The sequence below is a fragment of the Pleurodeles waltl genome, chromosome 8, assembly GCF_031143425.1.
Source record: "Pleurodeles waltl isolate 20211129_DDA chromosome 8, aPleWal1.hap1.20221129, whole genome shotgun sequence".
Taxonomy (NCBI): domain Eukaryota; kingdom Metazoa; phylum Chordata; class Amphibia; order Caudata; family Salamandridae; genus Pleurodeles; species Pleurodeles waltl.
In genome coordinates, this window is record NC_090447.1 from 101705076 (window position 1) to 101721930 (window position 16855).

Consider the following 16855-nt stretch of genomic DNA (forward strand, 5'->3'; position numbering starts at 1 on the left):
CAACCTGCCAGCGCCAGACACCAATCTACAACCTTGGGGTGGGTGATCCTTCTCTCGGGGTGGAGGTAATAACCCACTCAGGAATGTACACTGCCCTTGTGGCGAGTTTCAAAGGGCTTACTGTCTTTGAAATCGGACACCTAGGACTGCTGCTAGCAGCAGATGGCCACCCAATTGCAAACCCCCACTTTTGGTGGGACAATGGTGGGAAACGCAAACAAAGGACACGAGGAGTGGCGCTACCTGGTATGCACCACCCCTAAGGTGTTGCATGTGAGGTGGACTCTCCATTTCATTTTCCTCCATCTTGGATGGAAGGAAAATAGCCACTTAGGTGTAGGGAAGTGACCTTTACCCACTGGAAGTACTCACTTAGAGGGTATAGCCACCCTAAGGTAGATCACCCATTGGTCACTACCAGGTCCCAACCCCCTCACCCGTCCCCCAAACGCACACTAAATACAGTATTTAGTAGGCATCCCTAGACCAAGAAATCAGATTGGACAGACGGAAGAAGACCAGCACCAAGAAGATCCAAGGCACGAGAACTGTGGACCTGCTGCTCAAAGAAAAGGCGCCACACTCTGCCTGCTGCACCCAGGACCCAACAATCGCCACTGAAGAGCTACCACACAACTGGAAAAACCCCAAAGAACCCCAAAGGACCTCCAGGCTTCGCAAATTGCCAGATAACTCCCTCCAGAGTGGAGGTACCACTCTAAATTTGCAAGAAACCAGCAAGCCAGTGAGGTCCACTTCAGTGACCGGATGCTAACTCCAGAACTTGACACCGCAGCTGAACCAAACTTCACATCAACAACTGTGAGGACAAACCCTACCAGTGTGCCAAGTTTGGTGGCACTGCACCATCTAGCAGATGAATCGTACCAATACCCTGGGTATTGGTCACCTGATTCCGGACACCAAGAAAAACAGTCCACCGAGACTGAAAAAGGACTAGGCGTTAACCCCATTTGAGGGACTCCAGAAACAACCCGGACCTCCCGCCAGAGTGCCCCTGTTACCCTGCCATTGACCCTTGAACCAACTTACCTCCTGCTTCTGAGGGCATCCTTGCGCACAGCTCCTGGATTACTGATTCGTTCTGCACCTGGCCGCCCTGTGCCCTGCATGAAAAAAACTGCTGTGCTCTAAGGGCCCCCCACCCCTTGCAACCTCAACACTCCAAGGGGACCCCCAGGATTCACCTTTAAACTTACCTGTGTAGTGCTTTTTCAAGTGTTCCCTCACAGTGGCCCTGCACCAGCTCCAGAGACCTTTTCCTGCTGCTCCAGCCGGAACCGGGAGCCGCCCGAACTTCTCCAGCTGGCACAGTGTGCCCACCGATGACCTTGACCAACCTGCAAAAAGAAGAACTAGGTAAACCTGCTGTGTGATTTTTGTATGTATTTTTAAAGGTTATTGTAGGAGGCTGGACTGGCTTGTAGTGAGTACCAAGGGGTACTTGCACCTTGCACCAGGCCCAGTTATCCCTTATTAGTGTATAGGGTGTCTAGCAGCTTAGGCTGATAGATAATGGTAGCTTAGCAGAGCAGCTTAGGCTGAACTAGGAGACGTGTGAAGCCACTACAGTACCACTTAGTGTCATATGCACAATATCATAAGAAAACACAATACACAGTTATACTAAAAATAAAGGTACTTTATTTTTATGACAATATGCCAAAGTACCTTAGAGTGTACCCTCAGTGAGAGGATAGGAAATATACACAAGATATATATACACAATAGCAAAAATATGCAGTATAGTCTTAGAAAACAGTGCAAACAATGTATAGTTACAATAGGATGCAATGGGGAAACATAGGGATAGGGGCAACACAAACCATATACTCCAGAAGTGGAATGTGAACCACGAATGGACCCCAAACCTATGTGACCTTGTAGAGGGTCGCTGGGACTATTAGAAAATAGTGAGAGTTAGCAAAATAACCCTCCCCAAGACCCTGAAAAGTGAGTGCAAAGTGCACTAAAGTTCCCCTAAGGACAAAATAGTCGTGTTAGAGGGAAAATGCAAGGAAAACACAAATCAGTAATGCAACAACGATGGATTCCTGACTGAGGGTACCTGTGGAACAAGGGGACCAAGTCCAAAAGTCACAAGCCACTCGGAGATGGGCAGATGCCCAAGAAATGCCAGCGGTTGGTGCAAAGAAGCTCTTACTAGGCTGAAGAACTGTGAATACTGCAGGAACGACAAGGGCTAGAGACTTCCCCTTTGGAGGATGGATCCCCCACGCCTTGGAGAGTCGTGCAGAAGTGTTTTCCCGCTGGATGGACGCCAACAAGCCTTGCTACACGCAAATCGTGCGTTTGGCGTTTTTGGACGCTGCTGGGGCCCAGGAGGGACCAGGAGGTCGCAAATTGGACCTGCAGAGAGAGGGGACGTCGAGCAAGACAAAGAGCCCTCACTGAAGCAGGTAGCACCCGGAGAAGTGCCAGAAACAGGCACTACGAGGATGCGTGAAACGGTGCTCGCCGAAGTTGCACAAAGGAGTCCCACGTCGCCGGAGACCAACTTAGAAAGTCGTGCAATGCAGGTTAGAGTGCCGTGGACCCAGGCTTGGCTGTGCACGAAGGATTTCCGCCGGAAGTGCACAGGGGCCGGAGTAGCTTGCAAAGTCGCGGTTCCCAGCAATGCAGCCCAGCGAGGTGAGGCAAGGACTTACCTCCACCAAACTTGGGCTGAAGAGTCACTGGACTGTGGGGGTCACTTGGACGGTGTCGCTGGATTCGAGGGACCTCGCTCGTCGTGCTGAGAGGAGACCCAAGGGACCGGTAATGCAGCTTTTTGGTGCCTGCGGTTGCAGGGGGAAGATTCCGTCGACCCACGGGAGATTTCTTCGGAGCTTCTGGTGCAGAGAGGAGGCAGGCTACCCCCACAGCATGCACAAGCAGGAAAACAGTCGAGAAGGCGGCAGGATCAGCGTTACAGAGTTGCAGTAGTCGTCTTTGCTACTATGTTGCAGGTTTGCAGGCTTCCAGCGCGGTCAGCGGTCGATTCCTTATCAGAAGGTGAAGAGGGAGATGCAGAGGAACTCGGCTGAGCTCATGCATTCGTTATCTAAAGTTTCCCCAGAGACCCTAAATAGCCAGAAAAGAGGGTTTGGCTACCTAGGAGAGAGGAAAGGCTACTAACACCTGAAGGAGCCTATCACAAGGAGTCTCTGACGTCACCTGGTGGCACTGGCCACTCAGAGCAGTCCAGTGTGCCAGCAGCACCTCTGTTTCCAAGATGGCAGAGGTCTGGAGCACACTGGAGGAGCTCTGGACACCTCCCAGGGGAGGTGCAGGTCAGGGGAGTGGTCACTCCCCTTTCCTTTGTCCAGTTTCGCGCCAGAGCAGGGGCTAAGGGGGTCCCTGAACCGGTGTAGACTGGCTTATGCAGAATTGGGCACATCTGTGCCCAAGAAAGCATTTCCAGAGGCTGGGGGAGGCTACTCCTCCCCTGCCTTCACACCATTTTCCAAAGGGAGAGGGTGTCACACCCTCTCTCAGAGGAAGTTCTTTGTTCTGCCATCCTGGGCCAGGCCTGGCTGGACCCCAGGAGGGCAGATGCCTGTCTGAGGGGTTGGCAGCAGCAGCAGCTGCAGTGAAACCCCAGGAAGGGCAGTTTGGCAGTACCAGGGTCTGTGCTACAGACCACTGGGATCATGGAATTGTACCAACAATGCCAGGATGGCATAGAGGGGGCAATTCCATGATCATAGACATGTTACATGGCCATATTCGGAGTTACCATGGTGAAGCTACATATAGGTTGTGACCTATATGTAGTGCACGCGTGTAATGGTGTCCCCGCACTCACAAAGTTCAGGGAATTGGCTCTGAACAATGTGGGGGCACCTTGGCTAGTGCCAGGGTGCCCTCACACTAAGTAACTTTGCACCTAACCTTTACCAGGTAAAGGTTAGACATATAGGTGACTTATAAGTTACTTAAGTGCAGTGTAAAATGGCTGTGAAATAACGTGGACGTTATTTCACTCAGGCTGCAGTGGCAGGCCTGTGTAAGAATTGTCAGAGCTCCCTATGGGTGGCAAAAGAAATGCTGCAGCCCATAGGGATCTCCTGGAACCCCAATACCCTGGGTACCTCAGTACCATATACTAGGGAATTATAAGGGTGTTCCAGTAAGCCAATGTAAATTGGTAAAATTGGTCACTAGCCTGTTAGTGACAATTTGAAAGTAATGAGAGAGCATAACCACTGAGGTTCTGGTTAGCAGAGCCTCAGTGAGACAGTTAGGCACCACACAGGGAACATATACATGCACACCTATGAGCACTGGGGCCCTGTGTGACAGGGTCCCAGTGACACATACATATAGGCCACAAACCTATGAGCACTGGGGTCCTGACCAGCAGGATCCCAGTGACACATAACAAACATACTGAAAACATAGTGTTTTCACTATGAGCACTGAGGCCTGGCTATCAGGATCCCAGTGAGACAGTGAAAACAGTGACAAACACCCTGACATACACTCACAAACAGGCCAAAAGTGGGGGTAACAAGGCTAGAAAGAGGCTACCTTCTCACAGTTATCCTCCATTGTTTCCCATGGTGCGTAATTACGCACAAAAATACTATTTTTATTAAACTTCAAATATTCAATTCTCGAAAAGTACTTAACCAATTTTGCTGACCTTGGTCTTAAAAATTACATAAAAATCAGAAGCATTTTTATACATTTTCTTGAGTTATTCCTTTGAGTGTGCGAGTTGCAAGATTGATGTTGTGCGTACAACAAATGCTTTGCACTTCAAGACTGGCCTAACTGCTCTACCAAGCTACCATAAAAATTAGAGCATTATGTGGTCTAGTTCTTACCCCTGTAAACCAATATGTGGTTGCCTGGAAACCCTGCACAGTGTGCCTAGATTCCCATACTACATAGAGAGCTAGCCTCCTACAATCAGATAACTTTTGGTATTCCAGTTTATTATTGTGTTGAGCTGGTGACATGAGTAATCTGTGTAAAGTTATTCTTTTGATATTGTGTGCAGCTAATCCAGTAGATGCTTTTACTACACAAGTTTGATTCTGCACTTTTGTATAGATAACTGGAGAGACTTTTAATCAAAAAACTTTTCCCGGTTGCAGCTTGCCCACTGATGTATAACAGTATTGGCTTGAATGATGATCAATTGCATCTTCTTTCTCATGTAGAAATCCATGTTCTAATTTGTCTTTTACTTCAATATAAGTGTCTTTCTGTTCATTGTTGAGTTGTGCAACTAACTATTCCAGATCTACAGATTCCTGTCTTGCTTGCTTCATTACAGTTTCCACTTCATTCATAGCTGTTGCAGCTTCATTTTCAATAATAGGTTGTCCAAGAGGATCCTGACTCAGTGGTCCTGAACTTTGGCTGCTTTGAGAACTATCCTTCTCTACTTCAGCAGCAATTGCTTCTTCTTGTTGTATCTCATCATTTAACATTTGTAAACAGTTTGTGAAAACAGAACACTGAATAGTATGCTTGACAGCATTGAAAGAATCTTTATAGCTGTCATAGTCTCCAAGTAATTACAATTCACTATGCCAAGGCTTGAATAGTTGAACAAGGCCCAAAAAGAAAAGCTCTCTTTTCTCAGGAGTTTGGCATCGAAGTTTTCGATGGTTAATTAAATTTGCTTATGTGTGTTTGACTAAACAACCGCTGCATCCAAGTACTCCATATTTTCCTTCTTCTATGTTTTCACTTACATTGCTTCTATATCTGTAGTATTGAAGAATTTCATACAAGCACTTGTCTTTTGGATGTGGATTCCTTCTTGATAGTATGCATCCAACATATTGGATTTCACAATATCTGTACTTTGTAGCTCAAACTCTGCTAGGTGTTGTATTTTTGGAAAATACTATAGCACTCTATTTTGTGTACTTGCTAATCCAAGACTTAACTAAACAATGCTTTTGATTTTGAAAACAAGCTTGCTGAACTCAACCTGTCACCATAGAATCCCCATAGAATCCCATTTCCTGAAGGAGTGCAATTTCTTTGTAAGTGGCTGTTCTATAGAAATATCTTCCCACATCTCCTTCATCTCTATCTTTAATGATTTTGTAATGTATGAAGTGATGTACCGAGCCACAGCAATGTAGTGGTCAGCCACCAATTGAATGTCCATATTAGCATTCCACATTTTCAGAATGACAGGGTTGTAGTAGTTAAAATATTTGAGAGCCTCAGTTCTTCTTGTTTGGTGATTTTCGTGTCAGTTTATGTCTGACTGAAGACAGGAAGCTATTGACTTTTCCTTTTGAAATAACAGGTCGTGGAATTCCAAGTCGACATCTTGTGTAAAGGTTTCCCTTGGATCTGAATTTATAACTTCAGTAATTTTCACATTAACGGAATTGGAAACATAAAACTTGCTGTCTTAAATCTCTCATCAGTAGCTTTTGGTATGGTGCATGTGACATATTGTTCAATGAAGGACAGTACAGAATCATCAGGGTCTGCTCCAAATTTGGATGCGTCCTTTATCCATAATAACATGTTAATATGAGGAACAACTCTTGCTTGGTACTCTTTCCACCAAAAGAAATCAGTCACTTCCCCAAGAGGAGGATTGGATTTGTTACAGATGAAAGCCATCATCACTTGGAACTTATGGTTGAAATATCTACAAACGTTAGAAGGGTCTAATGAGCAGAGTTCTCCAGCTGTCTTTAGATTGATGTATTTTATATTTGAGTTTGCCTCTCTCAAATATACAAGCAGGACATTCTACGCATGCTCAGTGCAATTGACTGTCAGAAACCTGTTAGGTGGACCTAGATTTCTGAGCATACATTTAAGTTCTCCATGCCGATTAACCAATATTCATTTGTCCCACGTTGGCTCGCCATTAGGTTAATTAAGTTGGATTTGACATTTTCATCTTTTCCATGAAGTTTGTCAAGAAAATCTCTTGCAGACAGGTTTTGAAGATTAACTCTTGTCTTTAAAATGTGCAGAACTGCATAGGAAAGTCCAGACAAGTCACTTTCAAAAAGAAGGTGAAATACATATGGAATACACTGTTGAAATCTTGGAACCTCTGAATATAGTTGTCTTGATCAGTATTCAGCTGTTGGAATTTGTATGAGCTGCTCATCATAGCGACCACCTACTCCAGTAGGGAACAACTTGGGAAAACCAAGAGCCTCTAAACTTTTTTTTCCAAAACACTCATGGGAATTCCTTTAGCTTGCTTCATTTGAAACAGCTCAATATATCACCCATGACTTCTTTGCAATGTAAAGGCTGTAGTGCTCATATATTTCTTCTGTTCGGGATTGATCCACTTTTTCTATCTGACCACTTGCTGCCAAAGTTTCATCATTGACATTTGATATATTTTGCTCAACAGCATTATTTGTATAATAAAAATATTTTGTACCAGGTGTAATGTGGCTTCCTTTACTTTGTTAACATAAACTAACTTTTGCTGGATTTTCTTATTCTTAGTGGGGGCACCATTTACTAGAATAATAAGTGACTCATCAATATATTTTTCTACCCCTACAGTTTCAACAGTCTTTAAGATCTGAAGGCAAATACACTACTTTTCTATTGAGCCATTTCTGCAATTCTATTAATTTAATTTACCTGCTTTTGGTTCTAATCGTATAATTGCTTGAAATGTAGACTGTATAAGCATGGATTCATACAATTTACATTTTGTAGTTGTTCTTGTACAGTTACTAATTCTAAGTTGTCTGGGGTCTGTGTAGGAGTTGTTTGGAGATTCCAGCATTGAGAGTATTGAAGTAGTACAGCCTGCCGATGATAAGTGCTTGCGTGACGGTCCGTTGTTCTGGGGCAAACATTTGAAGATTTTTTGCAGCTTGCTTAGGATGTGGAAGCAGGAGACCATCCAGAACACCACTGCAAGACTGATATTCAACATCCCATGCTGTGCACCCTCATCACACCACACCTCAGTGAGCTTCACTGGCTCCCTGTTCACAAGTGCAGCCAATTGAAACTTCTCATACACACATACAAAACCCTACACAGCACAGGGCCAGGATACCTGAACAATTGCATACACTTTCACCAACCCACCAGACACCTACTCTTTGCCTCACTCTCACACATTCCCTGCATCCTCAAAACCATAACTGGAAGTCACTCATTCTCCTACATTGCACCCAAGACATGGATCGACCTCCCTCAGCATATTAGCGCCGCCTCCTCACTTCTTGAGTTCTCCAAGAAGCTGAAGACCTGCCTCTTTGTATAAGCACCTTGGGGACCACAAACCTACACACCTGGATACCCTCTCAGGTGATTAGTGTGCTACACAAATCAATATACATAACATAACATAATTTCACTCTACACTATTCCACTGTATGGCACTACAATCTACCTCATGTTACTGTATGCCACTCCACTCAATACCACTCCAGCCGATGCCAGTCCACTCTATGCTATTACAATCTATGCCACTCCACTCTACACCACCCCACTGTATGCTATTCCACTGTATGGTACTACACAGTAATGCATGCCACTCTACTGCACACTACTGTGCTGTACCCTATTCCACTCTATGCCACTCCACTCTATCACAGTCAAATGTTCAATGCACAACATGCACACAATGCGCAAATTCTCTTAGGATTCGAAGGTGCTTTCTATGAGTCATACTATGCGCTTGCTCCTGCACAATGTTCTGGATTCATACTATGCGCTTGCTCCTGCACAATGTTCTGGATTCATACTATGCGCTTGCTCCTGCACAGTGCTCTGATTGCGCCTTTCACAGTGTTCTTCATGCACCTTGATAATGTTCTAACCGTGCCTTTCATCCACAACAGTTGACTTCACTAGTGAGTATGTTGAGTAGTTAGTACTAGGTTTAGTTCATTAGTACTCTTAGAGCGGTTAGGCTTTTTACAGAGCAACAGCGTAGCACTCCCTTACTTTGAAGAAATCACTTTACCTTGTCTGCTGAGTAAGCGCTTACTGTTTTGGAAGGTTCCAGAACATGAGTTGGGGGCTTTTGCAATGGGAAGAGTCTTCAGGGATCACAGAGCCGGTGACAGAAGATGTGTGCTCGTTGAATCCTCGATGCGAAGCACACATCCTCAGTTGGCGTGGTTTATATAGGCCACACCCATGACCGCCCTTAAACAACGCCGGAACGCCGGACTTGCATGTTTCTTTAACAAACACTTGTGCTGGTTTGTTCTTGAATCAGGAAGTGATGTAAACCACTTCTGGCATGGGACCACGATAACTTCACTCTACGCCATTCCATTTTACACCACGCCACTGTACGGTGGACCATTCCATGCCACTCTAGTCTATGCCACTCCACTGCACCTCACTCCACTCTATGCCACTGTAGTCTACGCCCCTTCACTTTACGATGTTCCACTCTACACCTCTCCACTATATTCCGCTCCACTTTGCACCACTCCACTCTGTGCTATTAGGTGTGAGCCATTCCACTCATCACACTCCTCACTACAGCACTCCACTGAGCACTATTCCACTCTACACCACTCCACTGTATGCCACTACACTCTATGCCACTCGACTCTACACTATTGTACTGCAGCAACTCCACTCTACACTACTTCACTCTATCCTCTTCTACTGTATGCGACTACACACTACCTCATCTGACTGTAAGCCACTCCACATCATTCCAATCTATGCCACTTCACTGTACGGTATTACACTGTATGCCACTCTACTCTGACACTCCACAGTTTGCTATTCTACATCACTCTACTCCACATTAGTCGCCTGAATGCCACTCCACTCTAGGGCACTCCACTATTAGCTATATCACTGTATGCACCTATATTCTATGCCACTCTATGCCACTCAACTCCACTCTGTTATTCAGCTCTACGCCACTCCACAACACTTCACTGTATGCTATTCCACTTTACTCCATTCCATTCTGCACCGCTCCACTCTTTACCAGTTCACTGTGCGCTCCCCCACTCGACTCTACACACAGCGCTACTCCACTGTACGTCATTGTATTCTACATCACTCTCCTGTATGCTGTACCATTCAACACTACTCTGTTCTGCACCACTCCACTGTATGCTATTCGACTGTACACAAAATGGCCCTACCGCAGTTCACTCTATGCCACTCCACTCTACATTCCTCCAGTCCATGCCACTACACTGTACCTCACTGCACTTTATGCCACTCCACTCTATGCTGTTCTACTCTGCGCCACTCCACTGTTTATTATTTCACTGTATGTCACTTCACTCTACACCACTCCATTGTACTTTTTCACTCTACACCACTCCAGTCTATACCACAACACTCTATGCCACTGCACTCTATGCTATTCTAGTGTACGGAACTCCACTCCATGCCACTCCACTCTGCGCTATTCCACTGTGTGCCACTATGGTCTGCCTCACTCCACTGTATGCCACTCCACGCTACAGATGGTTTCAAGTATCAATCACATAATTAAATTCTCACCGAGATTGCAAGGAAGTGCCTGGCCGAGTTCATTAGCTGATTTCACTTTAAGCTGGTAGATGACCTTCACAAGTAATGAAAATGTAAACAAATTTGACTGAACAATTTTGTGTGCAAAATCTACGTAACATGTGGCAAGGTACGTCTCACCTTGCAGATGGGCTCATCCAGTGAGCAGAGTTACCATGTGCAGCAAAAGAAGACAGTCCACCACAGTCAACTATCAGAATCTCACAGTGTATCAACTGGTAAAATAATTATGCACCATCTCTGCATGCTGATGGAGAAGGTGGTGCCGGGCCCTGATTTTGTTAGAACTGTGAGTGGCCTTCGGTACTGTCAATTATAAGATTCTGCCTAACAGGCAGATGGAATGTAGGCCAAGGGATTTCAACTTTGTAAATTTCTTTTTTTTTTTTTTTTTACCAAAACGAGACGCAGTGAGCCGCGCAAGCCCTGCTTATAAAAAAAAAAAGAACCCTGTAAGCACCGTCCTTTAGACAAAACCATTATATCATGTGCTTAGAAATATATATCTTCTTCAGATAAAAATACTTAAATTTTAATCATTCTATTTTATAACTGGTTGAAAAATCTCACCTCATTACTAGGCTCACTCCATCATGTGTTGAAGTGAGTATTGCGTTTAGCGCTCACATAGTGGAGGTTGGTGGCTCGGCGTGTATGTACCATCTGAAACATATCTCCTGTAAAACAGTGATCATGGTGGGAGCCTAAGGAAATGTGTCCCACTGCCCTAACTCCAAAGCCAACATCCACCTTAAAGATTAAAAATTTAGAGGCTTGGTTATAACGTAATCTCTCTAAGATATATACAGCTGTGAGCATAAGTTCTACTGTCTTAAGATTCTGAAGAAAATCTTTGAATTTCTTCAGTTTCCACAAAAAGTGCAAACAACCCTACCTGTTGTCATCTCGTGCACTGACTTTGCCATCAGAGCACATGCAGATGTCTTTAGAAATAAGTTAATGCAATTGCAACGCCTATGACGGAATGACCATATTGCACAATCACTGCAAGGCCGATGTTGGCTCCAAGTCAGCGCGACGTAGAATTAAACTTTCTCAGTGTGATGCATAATGCTGTATTGTACAGATGCCCTATTTTTCCCAATATGTGCTTGAATAAATGTCAATCTATGCAACAATTTGAGATCTGCAGACAAGGCGATGCTAGGTATCCCCAGCTACAAATTGGCCAAGTGGGATGCTTGTACCTTTTCAGTTTGTAGAGCTACTATGTGGATGTCTCTACCCTTGGTCTTAATAAGAAACTGACAATTTAGGAGTGATTTTAAAACTTATCTCGCCTGCCAAGCTTGACAATGTGGATGCTAAATACAGCACTTTCAGAAGTTGCCCAACTATCTCTTCAAACCACACACACACACACACACACGCGCACGCACACACACACACACACGCGCACACACACACACACACACACACACACACACACACACACACACACACACACACACACACACACACACACACACACACGCACGCACGCGCGAGAGAACATAAAGGACTTTGTACTTACTATTCGAGCTCCATGTGTCCCTTAACAATGTGGAAAGTTATACAGTGGACAAAACTGGATATAACTGCCCTCTTCATTTTTTGATGCAGTCATTCGCAAGTGTCCAGGGATGTACCGGTCCCATGCTCCTCGCAGAGATGGTGTTTGTCTGACTTTGCCAAGGTTTACCAAGACTATGAGAGGCAGTCTGGGCGTCACAGTGGAAAACAGTACTCACACTCACTCTCAGCCTCTCCCTCACTCACTCTGTTCCGTCTGACCTATCTGCCTTTTGTCCATGGCTCCAGCTTCAAATGAATTTATGGAGTTTTAAAATGCAAAGAGACAAACCTAGGTAATGACTGCCAATCTTGCCTAGACTGGGCTAATTAGGCATGCCTATCCTCTGCTGAAGACTCAAACAGCTATTAATTGCCCACATTACAATTGTGGTTCCTAGCTGAAGGCACATAATCAGGGGAATAGGTCATTAACAGCTGTTAGCGCCCCCGGGAGCATGAAGCATGCAGACCCTATGGCTGTTATCACCTGTAACTCCAGTAGGAACTGACACTTGAAGACACAAAAGTGCAGTGTCCCCACCCGCCTCATGTCTCTGCTCCACGCGTTAACTGAAGTTAGAATGCAATCAGCCTGCAGTTAATGCACACATTACAGGGCAAACTCCACATACCACAGAGGGTGATAATTACTTTTTAAGACTTTAGTAGTCATATTGTTTAAATCCGAACAGATGCAAATCAGTAAATGCAGGGTGCAGATAAGAACCTGTGGGCTGAGCAGCAAACCCTGGCTCTAGCTATGTGACCTTCTGAAAGGAAGAAGAATTTTAAATAAAGTAATTTTATGTAAGTACATCTGGACAGAGAGGAAAGCACCCACCAAATAGTTAAATTCGAAACTACACACAACTTAACCCGTCCCTATTGGTTAAACTGGCACATGAACACAACTTAAACCAAGTATGGACCACAACCACAGTTCTACTATAGATTGTTTTTCCTAGCAGGGTTCTTCCAAGCAGGATGCTGTACATTTATTCCTGGATCACAAACCCCTGATTCACTGGCTCCCTGGGCTTGTATCAGGGTAAACAAAGCATGAACCCCCTTCAAACAACTCTCCTGTATTACTCTCTTGATCAAAGAATGAGTAGGAAACATGCAGCTTGGTTGTAGAGGTGTTGAGTACAGGGACAAGGTGGGAGGAACCAAACTGAAAAAGGGGGAGAAACAGACGTTGAGTCGGTCCTGCCCTCTTCATCCTTTTGTGATGTTTTTGTACCATTTACAAGCCAATCTTGTTGACCCTTCTGCTATTTCCTTAGAGTAGGGTGGATAATATTTTGTAGTATTTCTTCTTATTGACCAATAAACCTATCTCAATGCATTGTATATTTAACGTGTGTGACACATACATGTGTATGAAACACTTCGTGCTACAGGACTTCCTCCAGCAACACATTAAGGATGCTGGGCAGCCATTCTATATGGATGACAGCTTGTGGCTGGTGTTGAACAAGGACCTGGAACAGGACAGAGCGGGTTAGTTCTCCAGTAACACTTGTAAAAGATTATACCAGTGTCTCAAACATGGCTTTGCAATGGAGGTCTCGGAAAGCGAAATCAATGAGAGATGTTTAGCATTTGCACCATCTAGGCCTCTTAAGGCCTTATTGCTAGTGGTTTACGACACCGATATCTGCCTGTGCAGCTAAATAAAGTGCCCTTTTCCCTGCTATAATCTGGCAGGCCCAGCTTTATCACACCTGATAATTGCCCGGTGTGGATAACATCATACCACGTAAACAGAGATTCCTTAAACATCTTTGATTTAGATCCGACATCCGAGCAGGAGGTGTGTTGGAACTCCCTTCTCTTTGTGTAGAACTACACAGGACTTGCTTGGAGACCTTCAGACTTTGCATTTAAAAATCAAAGCAGCAAAGGATGGGTGTGCATGCCCACTTTACCACAGCAAAGCACAACTGCTTCTCCTCTTGTAGTTGTAAATGAGCTGTTTGTTGTGTTCTTTACAATGCCCATGTTTCCTTAAGGTTAGAACGCGTTGTTGGCATCTCTTGGTGATGGTTCCAGGCTCATTGCACTGCCTGGTGGAGCCTGGAGCAGTTGCCGGAGGGACGCTGTGTGCGGTTCTCCTCGGCGAGAGAATGAATACTTTGGTTTCTGCTTCGAATTTGGGGCCATATGTACCAAAGCATTTGCCCATTGACACAGAATGGGTAAAACCCTTTGGTACATCTGGCCCTTGGTTTCCTTTCGGACTGAGAGGTAACATGAATTTGACCGCCATCTTCGGAACTCCATGAGCAGCGCCTTTCACTGCTCAGCACGTCACCGTTCAATGCTTGGCACCATGATGTACACTCTTTGCTCGTCTCAAAGGTGAGAAGCACAATCTTATGGCCTTTTTTGTTTAACAGGGACTGTTATCATTTTTAAAGACATCTCTTGGATCAACGCCTACTGGTACAGTCCGTGCAGGGCCGGCTTTAGGGCGGTGCGGCCGCACCGGCTGCTGACCTGGATTGGGGGGGGGGGGCGCTGCCATCAGGGGGCGCTGTGTTTAGCAATGACTTACGAAACTTGCGATTTAAAAGCACCTGCTGAAAAGTTCCTTGTGCATCCAGCCTTCAGGAAACAATTAAAATGCCAAGATACCTCTTGTGATTAATGTTCCTGCTAGAGAGAGAGATCGGAGTTTTGTCCAGGGACAGCTTTGACTTGCCATAAAGTAGCGTAGAGGGTTAATGTGCGCGCTGCAAAGAATACAACTATATTTTATGTGGATAGCTGAGTGGATTAGTAAAACCAGCTTTTACAAGCACTTCAAAACAAATTAAATGTATGTGAGAGAGTGGCTATGGAGAGATGAAGGGAACTTTTGCCAGGTGGTAATGAGGGAATCCAAGGAGGTGATCATTGGAGGGCGTGAGGGGGGGCAAAAAAGACTGTTGCAGAGGGCGCCACCAGCTCCAATGCCGGCCCTGAGTCTGTGTTTTCAATGCTTCAACCTGTGCGAGTCTACAGTGTGAGCATTCTTGAGCCTATGTGTACATCCGTGTGGGGACAGAAAAGTCCCTCGCATGGTGACAGACGGGGGGCCCCAGCTGCAAAGATATCTGTATCCCTGGTGCTGATTTTTGCTGTCATGAGTGAACATGGATCGTGTGTGTGTGCGCCATGGCCTGTCTCATGGAATGTAGTCTTGTTGGACCTAGAAGGGCCACTACAGTGCTACTCTCCTGGTGGTCAGAGGCTACTGTCTTTACCAGGACTTACATCGCACATGCGCAGTGGTGACCGCATACTATGTAGTGACAGTGAACCTGTGTCACTAGAGTGAGGCCTACAAGGCCTCTCATGTAAAATTCAGCTGCTGTGTGTTTAACTCCCACATGCTGCACTGTGCTACATAGATACCTTGATGTAAAGTTAGCTATGTAGCACAATGCAGCATGTGTGTGTGGTTGCATGCATGTGATGGGTGCATGTGTGCCTGTGAGTGGTACAATAACTGGAAAACTCTGGTTTCCATTTTGGGAGACCCAGGCTGACTGGAGTATCATGAGGGGTAGAGAATTTCCCCAGACTTGTGGATTTCTGCATTCCTGAGAGCATGTTGGGACACATGCTAGAGGAGGTAAGAGCCATGCTCTTCAGTGCACTTTAACGAGTGCTTTTAGATTCAGAGAGAGGTCCCTGTGAAGGGGTTTGGGCACATCTTAGAGAGAGGAAATAAGGCTAATAATATAACCATGAAGAGTAGGGCTAGGGCCCTTGGAATACCGTTTGATTCACATATGTGGCTGACATTCAGATGTGAACCTCTAGTCACTCCAATGATCTCTGTTGTGGGGCTTGATTTGGAGTCACTCCTGCTATGACAGACTGCTTTCTGAAGGATGGACAGGGCAGAGGAGTTGGCACTTCAAAAGGAAGGAGACCCCCAACACAAACTTAAGACTCGGACACTAAAGCACATTTTGTGTGTGGAAATCGACTATAAGAACGGGAGCTTAAGGCCACAGGATTGTCAACTGCCAAGCCATCAATCTGGCTGTATGTTGAGGAGGAGAAGCTCTGCAGCACTTCTACTTGTGACCTGGACTGGGGTCTAAGGTCTGTCAGTCTCCCACCTGGGTAAGCAGACATCACCCAGAGAAATCCAAGGCCCCCTGCTCTGGAGCATAAGTGCCTGCCTCCTTGCCAAGACTAGTGTGCCTGTGAGGAAGAGTGGAGCACTTGGAAGGAGGGAGGTCCAATGGGGGATGATAGCGAATGGATCCCCATTGTGAGGTGTGAGGAGGCAGCTGCTGCACTGATCAGGCTGTGCAGATAAAAGTCAGCTACTTCGTACACCAGAGGGCGCTCTCATGAAGATAGCCGTTGCTGCACTGATCAAGCTCTCCCTCGTGCAGAGTAAAGTTGGCGACTTCATATGCCAAGGTGAGCTGCCGTGAAGATTGAATTACTACCTTGCTGATTGGGCCATCGCTCAAGTGTGCAATTAAGTTGGTGATTGTGTATGCCAGGGCGGCGGCTGCTGTGAAAAGGGCATTACTGCTGTGCTGATTGGCCCATCACCCGTGTGCCGAGTGAACTCTGTGAACCCGTATGCCAGAGGGGATTGCCATGAAGATTGCATTACTGCTGTGTTGATCAGCCTGTTTCTTGTATGTGGAGTAAAGTTGGCAATCCCATATGCCACAGCGCAGAAAACAAGGATTGTAAACACATAAAAGTTAATGGGAGGCTGCTTGAAATACGTCTGACCACTGGCAAT